Here is a 13,436-nt window from a genome sequence, read left to right as displayed (position 1 = left end):
GATAAGGGAGGGGGTGGCAAATGGTGATCACTTTCGCGGCCGCTTTGATGTTCTCAGTGGCCGTGCGGCTCACTGAGAACATCAAAGCGGCCGCGAAACTGATCAGGCAGGTTGCCAAATGGTGCGCGCGCGCCCCGCGCACATGCACTGTATTTGGAGGCCTGAAAAGCACTAGTTTGCACTTCCAAATCCCCTATTTAATAAAGCTCTTGTCAGAGCAGCGCCAAAGCGCTGGCTCAGGCGAGACCTAAAAAGCTTCCACTTATAGCCCTAGTGACACCACGAGTCAATGTTGCTGCTCCTGAGTTTAAAAAAGAGAAGTGGCAATTTGCAGTGTCCGCTATTCAATAGGGCCCCCTCACTCGCAACAGCGCTCGGACTCTTGTGCTTTAAAAAGCAGACACATGGAAGATGTAAGAAGCAAGGCTTTCCCTTCCCCTACAACGCTCACTACGTCATGCTGTAACTTATCCACTTGTGAGAAGTGAGCAGCGCACATCCTTGTGCCTGCAGTCCGGAAAACAAGGACCGCCTGTGCCAGGGCACAAAACAGAGCCAGATAGAGACCCGTTTCGAGGCCCCCTTTAAACAAGCATTGGCATAGCCAATAGGTCTCGCCTTTGGGACCTTTAAGTGTTTAGCCATGCAACAGTTGCATAACTAAATACTTATAAGGTCCCAAAAGCGAGACCTATTGGCTATGCCGAGCGGCCGCGAAAGCGATCGCGATCAAACATCAAATCGGCCGCGAAAGTAATCGCGGTAAAGCGCTGTAGCTCTAGGCTGGCCAGGTAGCACTTTTTGGAGCCCTCTCAATAAATCTCGCCAGACCAGCGCATGCGCTGGGTCAGGCGAGACCTAAAAACTGCCGGAGTTCTCCACCGGTGAGACCCGGCCCACTTAAAGCCCTCCCCCTGCATGGCCTGTCAAGAGAACTTTACTTATGTACATCTGTCCTACGATTTACTCCCGATTTCCGGCTTTTCGTTATGGTATTTCACGATGTGATTGTTTTGGTCCTCTTCTAAAGCGCTCTGATGTCCATACGCCACGTCGGCGCTATATAAAATAACAAAAATAAAATGTAAAAAGAAACGAGGTAAGTGTGGTATTTACAAAGCGCGGACCTGATGTTCGTGTCTTTCGATTCATAGGCCAGCTGGCTAGTACCATGGTAGGGCTAACGAATGGTCGACCGGCTAACCAGCCTCTTTTCAATAAAGAACCTGCTCAAGAAAACATGTCTTCTTGATTCGTCCCGTCCGTCCTTCCTCGACATTAAGCTGTCAGATATCCGGTAATGCAAGACCCTTATACGTACCAGAATTTAACTAGAGCGCTTAGATTGGCAACAGAGAACAAATGTTTCCGGTCAGCTGCTGTAAATGGGCGGGATTTTGTGTGAGTAATCAATTTACTGTGGTTAAATTTGAATGGCGCTTCATTTGCCCAGTCATTGTGGTAGCTTTCTCACCCTGATTGGAAGGTGTCCGAGAACTGCGTGCTGATTGGCTGAAAGGTGTCATTGGTTGAATTTTCCATACGTGCGTCTGGGAGACTGTGTAGCGTGCGTCGTGATTCGCCGGTTCTGAAGTGGAGGAGTTTAAATCCACTTTTTAGGCAGGGACTGGGCGAAGAATCGTGGAAGCACGTAGACTTTAGAGGGGGTGCTGCAAAGTTATATAGAGGCAAGACGGAAGAAAGGGGAGAGGACGGTAAGTTTGAAATAATATGACAGCTGAGTGTCGAAAGTTGGGAGCGTGTGACCATAAAACGTACGAGACCACTGACATAGACTTGACACGTACGCCAACTTCTCAGCAGCAAAACTTCACTGGGGCATTTCAAAGACGTATAACACAGACTGTTGTTAAAGTCCAATTTACCAGTGTTTCAGATCTTGTGCACAGTTCGATCTCTGAAAGTGCTAGTTACCCCACGGAAGAGGAAAGGGAGAGCCCCATGTACAGTAGTTTGTTCACTCTGTATTTCTGTGGATTCTGAGACTTTAATTTCTGTGTTTATAATTGCAAGATCAGGCCTCCTGCAAGGACCAGGAAGCAGAGGTAAACAACTGGAGTGCGAGGCTTCATTTACTGCATACAGGAGAGAAAGATGGCAAAGTGGGAATTATTTATACCCCTACATATGGAATCAAAACAAAGCATTCGGGGATTTAGAATTCTGCTACTCTTCACATAATGCTGTCTGCTAAAACGTCTGCAAATAATGTTTTCCTAAATAACATCTTCTTCCCCCTGTTCTGTGATGAAGTCCAGAGGTAGGTTGGTGAGCCCAGGTCTTGGTGTATTATTTCCACAGAATCATCACTTTATTATATTGCTTTTCTACGTGAACGAGGTGGGCAGTTGAGTCTTTAAAGCAATAAACCTCTGTCCATGATGTGCTGTACAATGAGAGGGCTGATGGGAATGTGAGCATGAACAGCATTTTAACTATGATGTGACCTCACCCAGTTTTCTCTTCAAAGTGGAGCATGTATTTTATTTAAAAGTGTTGAGGCAGACTTTGGAAAAAAACAGGACTGCTTTGGGAAACCACTCAAATGTGACCAAACATGAATGGAGAGCTGACCAGGTCAAATTCGTGAGTCTGGAGAGCAGTGTGGATAAAATGAGAGGGTGGCATGACAGTAAAGAACAAAACTGTAGGAGAGCGGAGGATCAAAGTGAGAAGATAACATTTGAAAGCGGATCTGAATAAGGTAAGGCAAAGAGAGCAGGCTCGTGTGGCGGTATGAGCCAACTGATTGTGAGAAAGTGGCTTGGGATATGCTGTCCACTAGTTAAAGTGGGCACCTTGTACCAGTCCACACGACCCTTATGATGTATGAGGTCAAAGATAACCTTTATGAAATCTATCCTAGTGAGAGCTATGGAGAGCAGCCTTCAGGCTTAATCTTGAAGGAAAGTAAAGCAGCTTGTTTTACCAAAATATCACCTCCTGAATGACTAAAAGAAGGAGAACCACACAGTAGTTATATAAAACGATGTATTTATTAATATAACACTCTGTACTATCCTCTACACGAGGATAGACCACAAAGCACACAATACTGGATCAATAGAGCAGTTTTAAGTAGCACAATACACAGCGGGCTCCAGGGGGAGACCGAACATATACTAAAATAGTGGTATAACAATCACGACTTGACTAGACACAGTGCCTAGGGTACGTAGAATCGATGGGGCCCCAAGGAACCACCCAAGGTGATGACACAGGAGATCCATGGAGGACGGGCACAGTGAGGAAACATGACCACGTGCTCCGTACAACTCTATGGAAAAGTCGCTGTTGCAAAGTTAAAGTTTAAGGGCCATTCTAGGAGGACTTTGAGAAAACCCTTCGGAACTTAAGAGCTTAAAGAGCTAACCCAGGGAAGCCGGGTGCATAGGTCTGAAGTGGCGTCAGAAGCTCTCGTCGTTCTCTATGGAAGAAGGTGAAAAAGGTTCGGTGGAATCCAAGCCTGGATTCTGGATGGAAGGAACCTGAAAGCAGAGGGGACAGAGTCTGGGTCACTTCAGAGTGACCAGGGGCTCGGGAGATGAATGGCCACCGATTTCAGGTGCAAAGGGATGCTTGACTCTGCAGCCCCCGACGACCAGGAGACGTCGAGGACGACCAGGAGACGTCGAGGACGACCAGGAGCCGAAGGTGAGCTGTTCCACAACCACAAAGGATGTAGAGTGCGGAGGGGTCGATCTCCAGTGGGAGCACCAACAAGCCTTGGCAAAAGCAACCCTCGCAGGAAGGACAAACAGGTTACGGGAGGACCAGTAAGGTCCAGGGGACTCTCCAAGCAGTGGTGAGTCGGGCACGTCTGGAGCAACCAGGAAAGCCCAACAACCCTCAAGATGACCCTCCGGGGTAGACACAAGTCAGTGGACCAGGAGTCGCTAGGGGACCTCGAGCAAGTTTGCAAAGCACCAGAAGATGGTGCGAGGAGGCCGGAGTTCTTTGATGCAAATACTGCTCAGGGTCCGGACTACACAGAGTCCAATGCACAAGCTCGGGAATCACCAACAAGTATATGCACTTGCGAATGGATGCAGTGCACAGGGGTTTGGGTTACGCAGCCCCCACGAGGGATACTGGCCTCAAAGTCGGTGAGAGGGCAGATCGACCTCAGGGACCTTCGGGATCCCACCTCCTATGTTGCTGAAATCTTCGGAGTCTGCAGGAGCTCAGGAGCAGCTACCGGTCAGTTGCGCTTTAGGTGCTTGCGAAGTAGGGGATGCCTATTGTGCTGCCTTCCAATGCTCGAGCTTGGCTCAGCAGCAGGAGGGCAGAAAAGTGTCTTTTGTCAGCAGCATCCATTTTGTGCTGTCCAGATCGAGCAGGCAGGCACCGGTAAGACCAGTGACCCCACAAAGCTCGCTTCAGAAGGGTGGAATCATACCTCCCACACCAGTTACTGGTGTGAAGGTATGATTCCAAGGTGTTTGACACCAAACACGATGTGTTTCTATGCCGCCGTTTTGGAGATGGCATTTACCGTGAGGTTATAATGCACCTCTACATATATGTCCGGCTGAGTCACATACAACCCGGGAGAATGGTCTCCGAAGGATGCAGAGAGGCTCTGCTCACGCAGGGGCACTCTCTCACATAAAACCATGCACTCTGCCTTCAGGATTGTTAAGGCCTGCTATAGGGGTGACTTATAAGTTTTAAGTGTAGGGACTATTGGATATAGTGAACCTATATCTAATGTAAGTGATGCAGGCACCATCTTACACAGGCTGCAGTAGCAGACCTAGAGTTCCATTTTGTAGGGCCTCTCATGGGTTGCATAATACATGCTTCAGCCCATGGAAGGCCACTGGGGTACCTATGCCCTGGGTACATGGTGTACCATATACTAGGGACTGATAAGGGTACCCCAGTATCCAATCTGGAGTGTACCAAAGTACATGTATGTCAATTTAAGGGAGAAAGCAGATAGGCTGCGGTCCTGATTAGCAGGATCCCAGCCAGACTAGTCAAAAACAGTGAATCATCAAGCAAAAAGTGGGGGTAACCATAAGAAGCAGATCCTACTTTACTTCACTGATCACATTTGGAAGTTGATATGGTACAGCCTTTTTGTCTCCTGCTGCACATTGCACTCCTTTCTTATCACCTTCAACGGTATCCAATGTGACTAATCTCTTGTGGAAAGAGCCATGGTTGGGAAATTGTGGGGGTTCTTTCCAGGGCAAATCCTTACCGCCAGTAGTTTCTTGTCGCTGTCCACCTTTGGCCTGACCTATGCAGCCAAGACTTTTCCAGTAGGGTAAACATTGCAGTATTTCTCTGACTGGAATAACAGCCAGCTCTTGTGGGTTTTCCAAGATGTCTCATTACACTATTTCATCGCCTAACCTTCCCCACGGAGTTTGCAGTAAATCCAAGTTTCCCTATGCTTCCCTAAGGCACTGACCCTTCAGGTGAGCATCTTGCCCTTCCTGGAGACGAGGGTTTTGCGCCATGGTCCAGCAGGGGAACAACATCTTGGAAGGTACTCCATCCATTCTGCTGCTGGAACTGAAGCTGTCCAGGTTCTTCGGGCCCACTATTGACCTAAAAGGCGAGCTAGAAATAGATTGCTGACGAGTCTTTTCAGATGGTCTCTTCAGTCCATTATTCTCTCCTGCACATCCTTATCCGATCATGTGACTTTCAGAAGTCTCTGGATTCGACGCCTGCTTCCATATCCTGGTTTGTCCAGACACGCTTTGGTATTCATAGCAGACGAGGTTTCGTCCTTTGGATTCGTTGCATCTCCACAAATGTTCACCAAGTTACTGGCTCCAGTGCCTGCTATTGACCATGAGGAGGGTGTTCTTCTACTGTGTCTTGATGTGTGGCTGTTTAGGCCTCTTCTATTCCTAGCCCCCCCCCCCCCCCCCAAACGCACACAGACAGTGGTGTCAGTTTGTCCACTACTTGAGGTTCCTTGTGAACTTTGAGAAATATCACCTGAACCCCTCCCTAGACTTGAAGTACATTGGGAGCCCGGTTCCAGATGCTGCTGGTTAAGGCACCCTCCTGAGGTAAAGAGCCCTTAATCTTCAGACTTTGCCTCTGAGGTGCTTAAATAGATGGATTTTTCTCCCAGGATAGGTTTTTTGTCTGACAAACATTGTCTTGCCTAGTGTTCCCCTTCACCTTAGCCAAGGATTCATTTTCTGATGGCACGTTGTCAGTAAAAGTGTGGCTTCAAGGGTTGTGAGCAGCCATATGAAGATAGAAACAGCTTGAAGACTAGACTCAGTTCTCCTGTTAGGATAGAATCCAACTTGAGGTTTACCAAGGATAGCATGTTTTTCTAGATAGCCTGATAGTTGCCAAGTCTGAATAATTATAAAGACTTCCTTCGCATTATTAGCAGCAAGTGTGAGCCTATCTTAGTAGTATTTTTTTGCGTGCTAAGGAACATTTTTTTTTTTTTTCCCGTTGCATACTTCGACTTGTACAGGCATTGTCTTCAGGATTATATTTGTGCTGCCAGTTGTGAGCTGCTGTCCTAGCTGTTAGTTTAATTTGTTTTAGGTCCTTATTGAACCAAGTGCCTTTTTTTAAATTTTATTTTCGACATCCTCTTGGCTAGGAGAGCTAATTTGTCTGAGACATGTCCATCCTAAAATGACATCAATTGGGGCATTCACGTCAGGGGAAGAAGAATGAAACTTGCCTTAATAGTCAGAGGGCGTAGTTTGTTAAAATGTCTAGTGGGTCAGGTAAGGGAAGAAGTTAGTTTTGAACATGGCAGTAGGTTGACCTTAAAAAAAACAAAAAACATTTTTAATAAAAAAAAAAAGTGATCCCACTAGTCAAGGGGTGTAACTGGCAATTTTACTTTTTTCGTATTTTTGGGGGGAGGGAGAGAAAATCACAAACTCCAGTATACCGCTTGCAGTATGTGCTGAGTAGATAATGAATTGGGAGATGCCAGGGTCATTGCATTAAGATGTAAGCAGCGATAACCGCTTCATCCCTAGTGTTGTCAATGTGCCTGTTTAAGTCCCCCATTATAAGATGAGAGTTAAATGTGATAGAAAAATTGGTTAATATTTGTAGTAACTCCATAAGAAATATGGAGGGTGTTAAAGGAGGTCGATACATTATTAGAATGGCAACAGTCGGGTTAGGATACAAGGTAATGGGTGCCAATACTAATATGGACAACATAATAGTTAATTCTTGCATTTTTGTTAAACTTTACATTTGCCCTTATAAATACGATCTACTCCACGCTCCTATTTTGGACCAGAGCAGTCAAACTTGGTAAAAGAATGTCCTTGGAGAGGAAGTTTTTATATAGGTCTTAAATCCGTCCTTTAGCCAAGTTTAAGTGATGCCTAAAACATCTGTGTTAGAAGAGATAGCAAAGTTGTATACCTCTAAAGAATGCTTATTCCATAACCTAATACTTATTAGGCTAAATAGGGTGCCATTAGATATTTGTTGTATTATGGAAAGTATAACTAGACAGTTTACATTTGTGGCATGCAAAAATGTTGGTAACTTGTAATTTACTTGCTAGTTCAGTCAAGGACTTTGGAGTTTTAGGCACTAGACAGCAAAATGCATTGGCAGAATAAAATGTACTTAACATTGAATTAAATTTGACTGGACAAGGTAGGCAGAGATTACAACATAGTGGAGGTACCAGGACATTATTGCCAGATAAGTGATGAGTGGGTTTGAGGATTGAACCTTGCATAATGTCAGACCCTGTGGTTGGGCCTGGACATGTCCAGATGTGCTTGCCTTTGGCACGGCTTCTGTGCAAGTGCGAAATAGCCTTGAACCCTTCAAAAAGGGTGCTAAACCCAACATGGCGGTAGCACGGTCAAAACAAAAGGACTGGTAGGCTTCAGTTAAGGGAAAAAGACCGCCTCCCTTTCAATAATAATTGTGAAATTAATTACACTATTCAGATTAACGTGAAAGGGCAATCATTTGGGGGTTTTCTGATGAATCAAGCTGAAGGCCTGAAATTTGCTGAACGGGGAAAAAGGTGATGGAGTTAAACCATACTGATATTTACCCATATGATGAGATTGTCATGGTGGCAGTAGACTCAAACAGAAGCAGTAGGAGCAGTGGTTATGCTCTTATATTTCTGAGAAACTGAATATTAAAAATGGTAGCATCGGAATTGATTCTGTCCATTAACAAGGATTAACGAAACATGTCTGTAACAGGTTTATTCCTTGTTTGCATTTTGTTTGAAGAATATCTGTTCATGGAAAAAATATAATTTTAAATTCATCTTTCCAAAGGATCTACGGTGCCAACAGTGTGGTAATCCTCTACTCTCTGCTTACATACAGAAGCTACAGGAGTGTCTGAAAACATCAGAAAGCAGTAATCTTATTGCAATCCCATGAATATGAAGATGCTCACAATCCGCTTGTGTGCGGTCTGACCCGGACAGACGGGTCCGGGGTCAGACCGCACACAAAAGCTGACAATTCTCCTGAACAAAAACTCACAATAATAGAACTTATTAAGCTGTCAACAGCAGGGAAGTATCGGCATCGGAAAGGCGACTTTGGAAAACTAAATAAACAAGCAAAGGCATAGCCAATAGGTCTCGCCATCGGGACCATATAAGTGTTTAGCCATGCAACACTTGATGTTGTTGCACCAAGGATATTGTGCTGGATAACTAAACACTTATAAGGTCCCAAAGGCGAGACCTATTGGCTATGACAATGCTTGATCATTAGGTGAATTATACACATGTTTTTTGTCTATATTGCGACAATTTATTTTGGGGTAGCTGTATGTCTTATGCATCTAAGTTTTCAGATGCATTACTGCCTACTGTGATTTCCATTGGAAAATTTGACACCATGTCTTCTGATTGCTATTTAGTATACTGGATTTTTTTTTTTTTTTTTTGTTTTGTTTTTATAGGATCTGTGCTGCATAGCATAAAGCTGTCTTTCTCGCTGTTTCAGGTCTGCCGGGACCACTCCTAGCTCTTCAACACGCTTTCATTTTGGTCCTTGAATAAGGGGCTTCTCTAGTGATTTGTGGCCCACGAAAGCAATCAGGAGTTTGCTGCTCGGATGCAGAAAAAGACAATAGAATATTTGGGTGAGTTTCTCTTTTTCAGTGCCCCTCGCTCCCTTCAACTGGTTTGTTTTATGGACATTTCATCCAGGCAAATAAGTAATATCTTTGAGTTGCTGACAGATATGTACTGTTTGTTCTCTTTACCGAAGTATGCAATTCTATCACTGAAGCTTGCTCTCAGGTGCATGTGTTAAATATGAGTTTTTTTTTTTTTAATGAGCCATATTTGCCAAAGGCAACTTTAACATCTTAGCTCTTTGCAAGCATGAATAGTCGCATTCTTCTTGAAATAATTTAGTTTTGAAATGTATCATACTGGTATAATAAGTGAAAACGTTTGGAAGCAAAACATATCAAATTTACTTCCAGTGCTTTATTATGTTATTTTGTGTATGAATGTTATGACCACGTTTTGAGTACGAAAAACAAACTTGATGGGTGGAATGATTAAATTAATCTCAGTCACAGTTAATTGCTCTGTGTCAATAGCCAATGCATTCTTTTGTTTGCAGACTGTGCCTCTGCAAACGGGGACCAATTAAACGCAAAACAGTCTTTTTATTACTCCAATATGAACAGGCCAGCTCAGGCATCTTAGCTAGGTCCTCTGCGAGCAGAAGTAGATTTCTTTCATTCTATGTTCCTTGGCCAGATACTAGTCTAGGAGTCTCAATCCCTAGAAGCTACCAATGTTCCCTCTGATCGAAACCGCCATTTGGCCTGCGTCTTTTAGCTGGTATCGGCCCCAATTAAGCAAATCTATACTGAATTCTCATTCCAGTTGGTTTCAGTATGATTTCCAGTGTACAGTGCTTGACTGTTGTTTTAATGGCTATGTTTGCTATTGTTTTTAATCTAGGGGATACGTGATGCCAGTATTCAACTATCTTTGCACACTGACATGTCATTTGTTCAAATGTGGCCTCACAATCCCAACACCTGGGGCTATAAGTAGGCTTTTCCAGTTACATTTTATGAAGTTTTAAGAGTGTCGCATAAGTACAATGAAGAAAATTCAAATGTCAGTTTGAAGTGTTCATTACTAGACGCTCTGGCCCCTGTGCCACTGTATGTGTCGTCTTCCATTCTGTGGCTTTTCCAAGTTTGCATCCCAATGTTGATATACTTTCATGGGGATGTTCATTCTATTCCCTTTCAGAGCTCTAACTATGTGAATAATCGGTCTACGTCTCTTCCCCCATTTCCAGCAGCACATCCATCCTCCCTTTAGTGGCTGGGGCAGGTGGGAATTCATGCCAAATTTCTCTACTTGTATACTGTAACAATTGTCCCAGGTAGATTTGAAATCGATCCTGCACTTCTCTGAAGGTCACAAACTTATATTTCTGTTATAACCCCCCCCCCCCGCCCCAATAGCGACAAATGCCCCACCTCTCTCCTGCGTGTCATGTATTGGCTAAAGATCTAAACAAAATAAAATAGGGGCAATGGTGTCACCCTGGGTAGCGCCATCTTCCTTTGCACAAACTATCTGTTGTGCGATGTAAGGATAAGTCCTGGGCCATTCTTAACCCCCACCTCTCATCAGAAGTATTGGCAGGACTAGACTAATGTTCCATAGCTATCAATGACATTATGAAATGTATACTCTGACAGCGGGGCACGAGAGCCCCGTAACTGCTCTCCTGCGCCTTTTCCCTAAGTTCCAGCAGCCTTGCAGGACCTGACGCGACTCGCCTGCTCTTTCCATAAGGGCTGAGGCCGCCATGCTCGTTTCAGCAACATTGCGGCCTGAGAGCACCACGGCCGTGACATGCCCCTGGCTGGGGGCTGCATACCCAGCATTTTGAGGCAACCGGAGCGCCATCCCGCCACCGGCTTCAGTGCCTATCAGGGTGAGTCTGGAGGATTAGTCTCCACCTCCCTACGCCTCCCTGAAGATCGTGCTTGAGCCTCACCACGCTCTTGGGCATCCACATAGTTTCAGTGCTTGGGCCCTCCTGCTTATTGGACCTTCGCTGCAACCCTGAGTGATCCACTCAGTGAGGATATATTGACTGAAAGGCACAATGGCCTGGTGAGCCATTACTACTTTTTTTGGGGACTAGCTCTGCTTTTGCAAGGCATGTGAACTGTGGGGTAATTGAATGGTGAGCGGGCGCTAGATTCCTACCATTGGCCTCCAGCTCCATTCAGCCTATCCCCAAGCACTGCTTTGTGGTCTAATGCTGCGTAACCTCATGTGAAGGTCTCTTCCATGTGAGCCCCACTACCCATAACCCTTGTGAAGATCTGCCCCTGCGGCCCTCTAATAACTGGGTACTAGAAAGCACATATGACCTGGGACTTCCTACTCCTCATTGCTGTTTTCCTTCCTGCTGGTGGGCAGACTGCATGCCCCTGGAGACATCGCTTCCACGCCTGCAGGCTCAGTGTAAATTGGCCAGTGGGCTCCCAGGCGAAGAACGGGCCCGTCGATGCCTGTCCACGGCCGAACGAGGCTGGCCTGGGCCAACTTTTTGGCTATTTTGTTTGGATTCAGTGGAGAGGCGAAGCACTACATTGCTGCTAAATAACAATCGAATAGCCTTCAAGGTGACATTCTGATTCTTTTTAAATTTTGTTTATTTGGAATATTAGCTATGGGTAGACGGAAAGTGGCACCACCTGTAACCCCCACCAGTGTCACATTGGGTGGATTTCTGCAGAAAACTGTGGGGGTAATTAATAAGGAAATTGAAATAATGGAACAAAGACTTTCACTTGTACCTACTCCGTCAGCACCCCCTCTGGTCTCTGCTGATATTTCCACCAACGGTATTGTGTCTAGGCCCCCAATACTACTCTCACCAGAAGTGAATATCATTGTTCAAGACAATATTTTTGAAAATGTTTTATTTAAATTTACCAAAACCTAATCTGCTTATGGAGGATCCCAGATGCTTACAGGTTATAGGAGGGAAAAGGAAAAGGGTTGACGTTGTTGAGGCAGATTTAAAGTCTAAGAGTCCGTGCCCGGTGCTAAAGAAAACCAGGAAGGAACCTTCAAAGGGGTGTGCCAACACTTAATCCCTCTTTCCTTGCCAAAATAAATCAAATGATATTAGAGGCCATGAGACCTGTCCTAGATCGTCTGGGTCACATTGAGGAGCAGCTTTGTTTGGTGGTGAGGGATTTCAAAAAGAAAATATCACATAGCTTACTATGAGGTGCGGCTACACACACTGTTGATCATGAAGCCGCCCCTGTTGAGGAGTGTGCTTCGAACTACTATACATTCCCCTACTTTGAATGTAGCCCCCCCCCAATAAGTCTATTTTGCCTACTGACCAGGATTATTAGGGAACAGTTCCATTTAGGAAAACACGAGATGCATGTCAAGGGGGTAGTGTTGCTGGCCGGGTCCGGCGGTCAAGAAGTAGAATGCATCATACAAACCCTAATTGAGCAACTCTCTCACTTATTGTTGGGAAGGGGGCGAAGGTATGCAAGATGTATTAAACTTGCTCTAGGACTGCACCCCTTACACTTTGGTACTAGCTGGAGTCACCCCCCCCAATTGTCACCAAGGTTGCGTGAAGACTGTCTAAGTCTTATAAATAAATCTGCCCATTGGTGTACTAGCAAAATAAAATGTCACACTAAGCTGCTTGATAACAACGTTATGGCTGAGCGGGTGGGATGGTTAGGCCGCACGCCGAAATCTGTAGGCGGTGATTGTGTGGGCCTAACGTTCAGGACCTTAGATGTGCATTTTTTGTGTTGAACCACCTAACGGAAGTGATGGGAGTGACTGGTCCTTTAAGGGCATACTCCCTAGGTTTTTTTTAATCTTAACCCATACAGGTGTATACCCCTGGAAAGGCAAGTTCAGTTTAGACTCAATCATGGCAACTTTATTAATCCCCAGCCCACCGCCCTGACAAACATTTTTGAAGTTCTCTCTGGTCTAGCTGAGATTGAGTGACTGCAAGATTTGCCCTGGCAGCCAGTCAGTGGGGGTTGTCTGGCCAACTCTTGTAAAAATCGATGGGGTATGACATGTGTGGGGCGAATGCACCTGAAGAAGTAACTACTTTAGAAGATGGTTTATCTAAGTTGCCTGCTAGTCTAGACCAGGGTCTTGCTTAGAAGGAAGTTGTCACCACGGAAAACCTTAACATTTTATCACGAAATAAAGCGGGCATATGCTCTAAATTGGGGAATGAGAACTGGATGGGTTTCATCTAAGGTTTTGATCTCTTATGCCTACAAGAAACCTGGTCCTTAGATGACATTTATATTGACGGCTTCTGCTCTTTATCTGTCCCCACAACTCCATCCCCATCGGGGAGAGCTAAGGGGGGATATAGTGGAGCTTATAGCTGTAAAATATGGATCGA

The 13,436-nt window shown here is 45.2% G+C and overlaps 1 protein-coding gene across 4 annotated transcripts in view; it reads left to right on the top strand.

Moving 5' to 3' along the window:
• The first annotated feature begins 1,578 nt into the window (after positions 1-1,578).
• CDC25C (cell division cycle 25C) overlaps positions 1,579-13,436 on the top strand; it is a 248,824-nt gene continuing 236,966 nt past the window's right edge. For 3 of the 4 annotated variants that reach the window (XM_085618385.1, XM_085618381.1, XM_085618382.1), the window contains exons 1-2: positions 1,579-1,715; positions 8,976-9,114. The gene's annotated coding sequence lies outside the window, so the exon portion shown is untranslated. Of the gene's footprint in view, positions 1,716-8,975; positions 9,115-13,436 lie in introns of those variants that run through there. The other variant, XM_085618384.1, reaches the window with a different exon arrangement.

Source organism: Triturus cristatus, chromosome 7, assembly GCF_964204655.1.
Source record: "Triturus cristatus chromosome 7, aTriCri1.1, whole genome shotgun sequence".
Taxonomy (NCBI): domain Eukaryota; kingdom Metazoa; phylum Chordata; class Amphibia; order Caudata; family Salamandridae; genus Triturus; species Triturus cristatus.
This window is presented reverse-complemented; position numbering and strand designations above follow the sequence as displayed.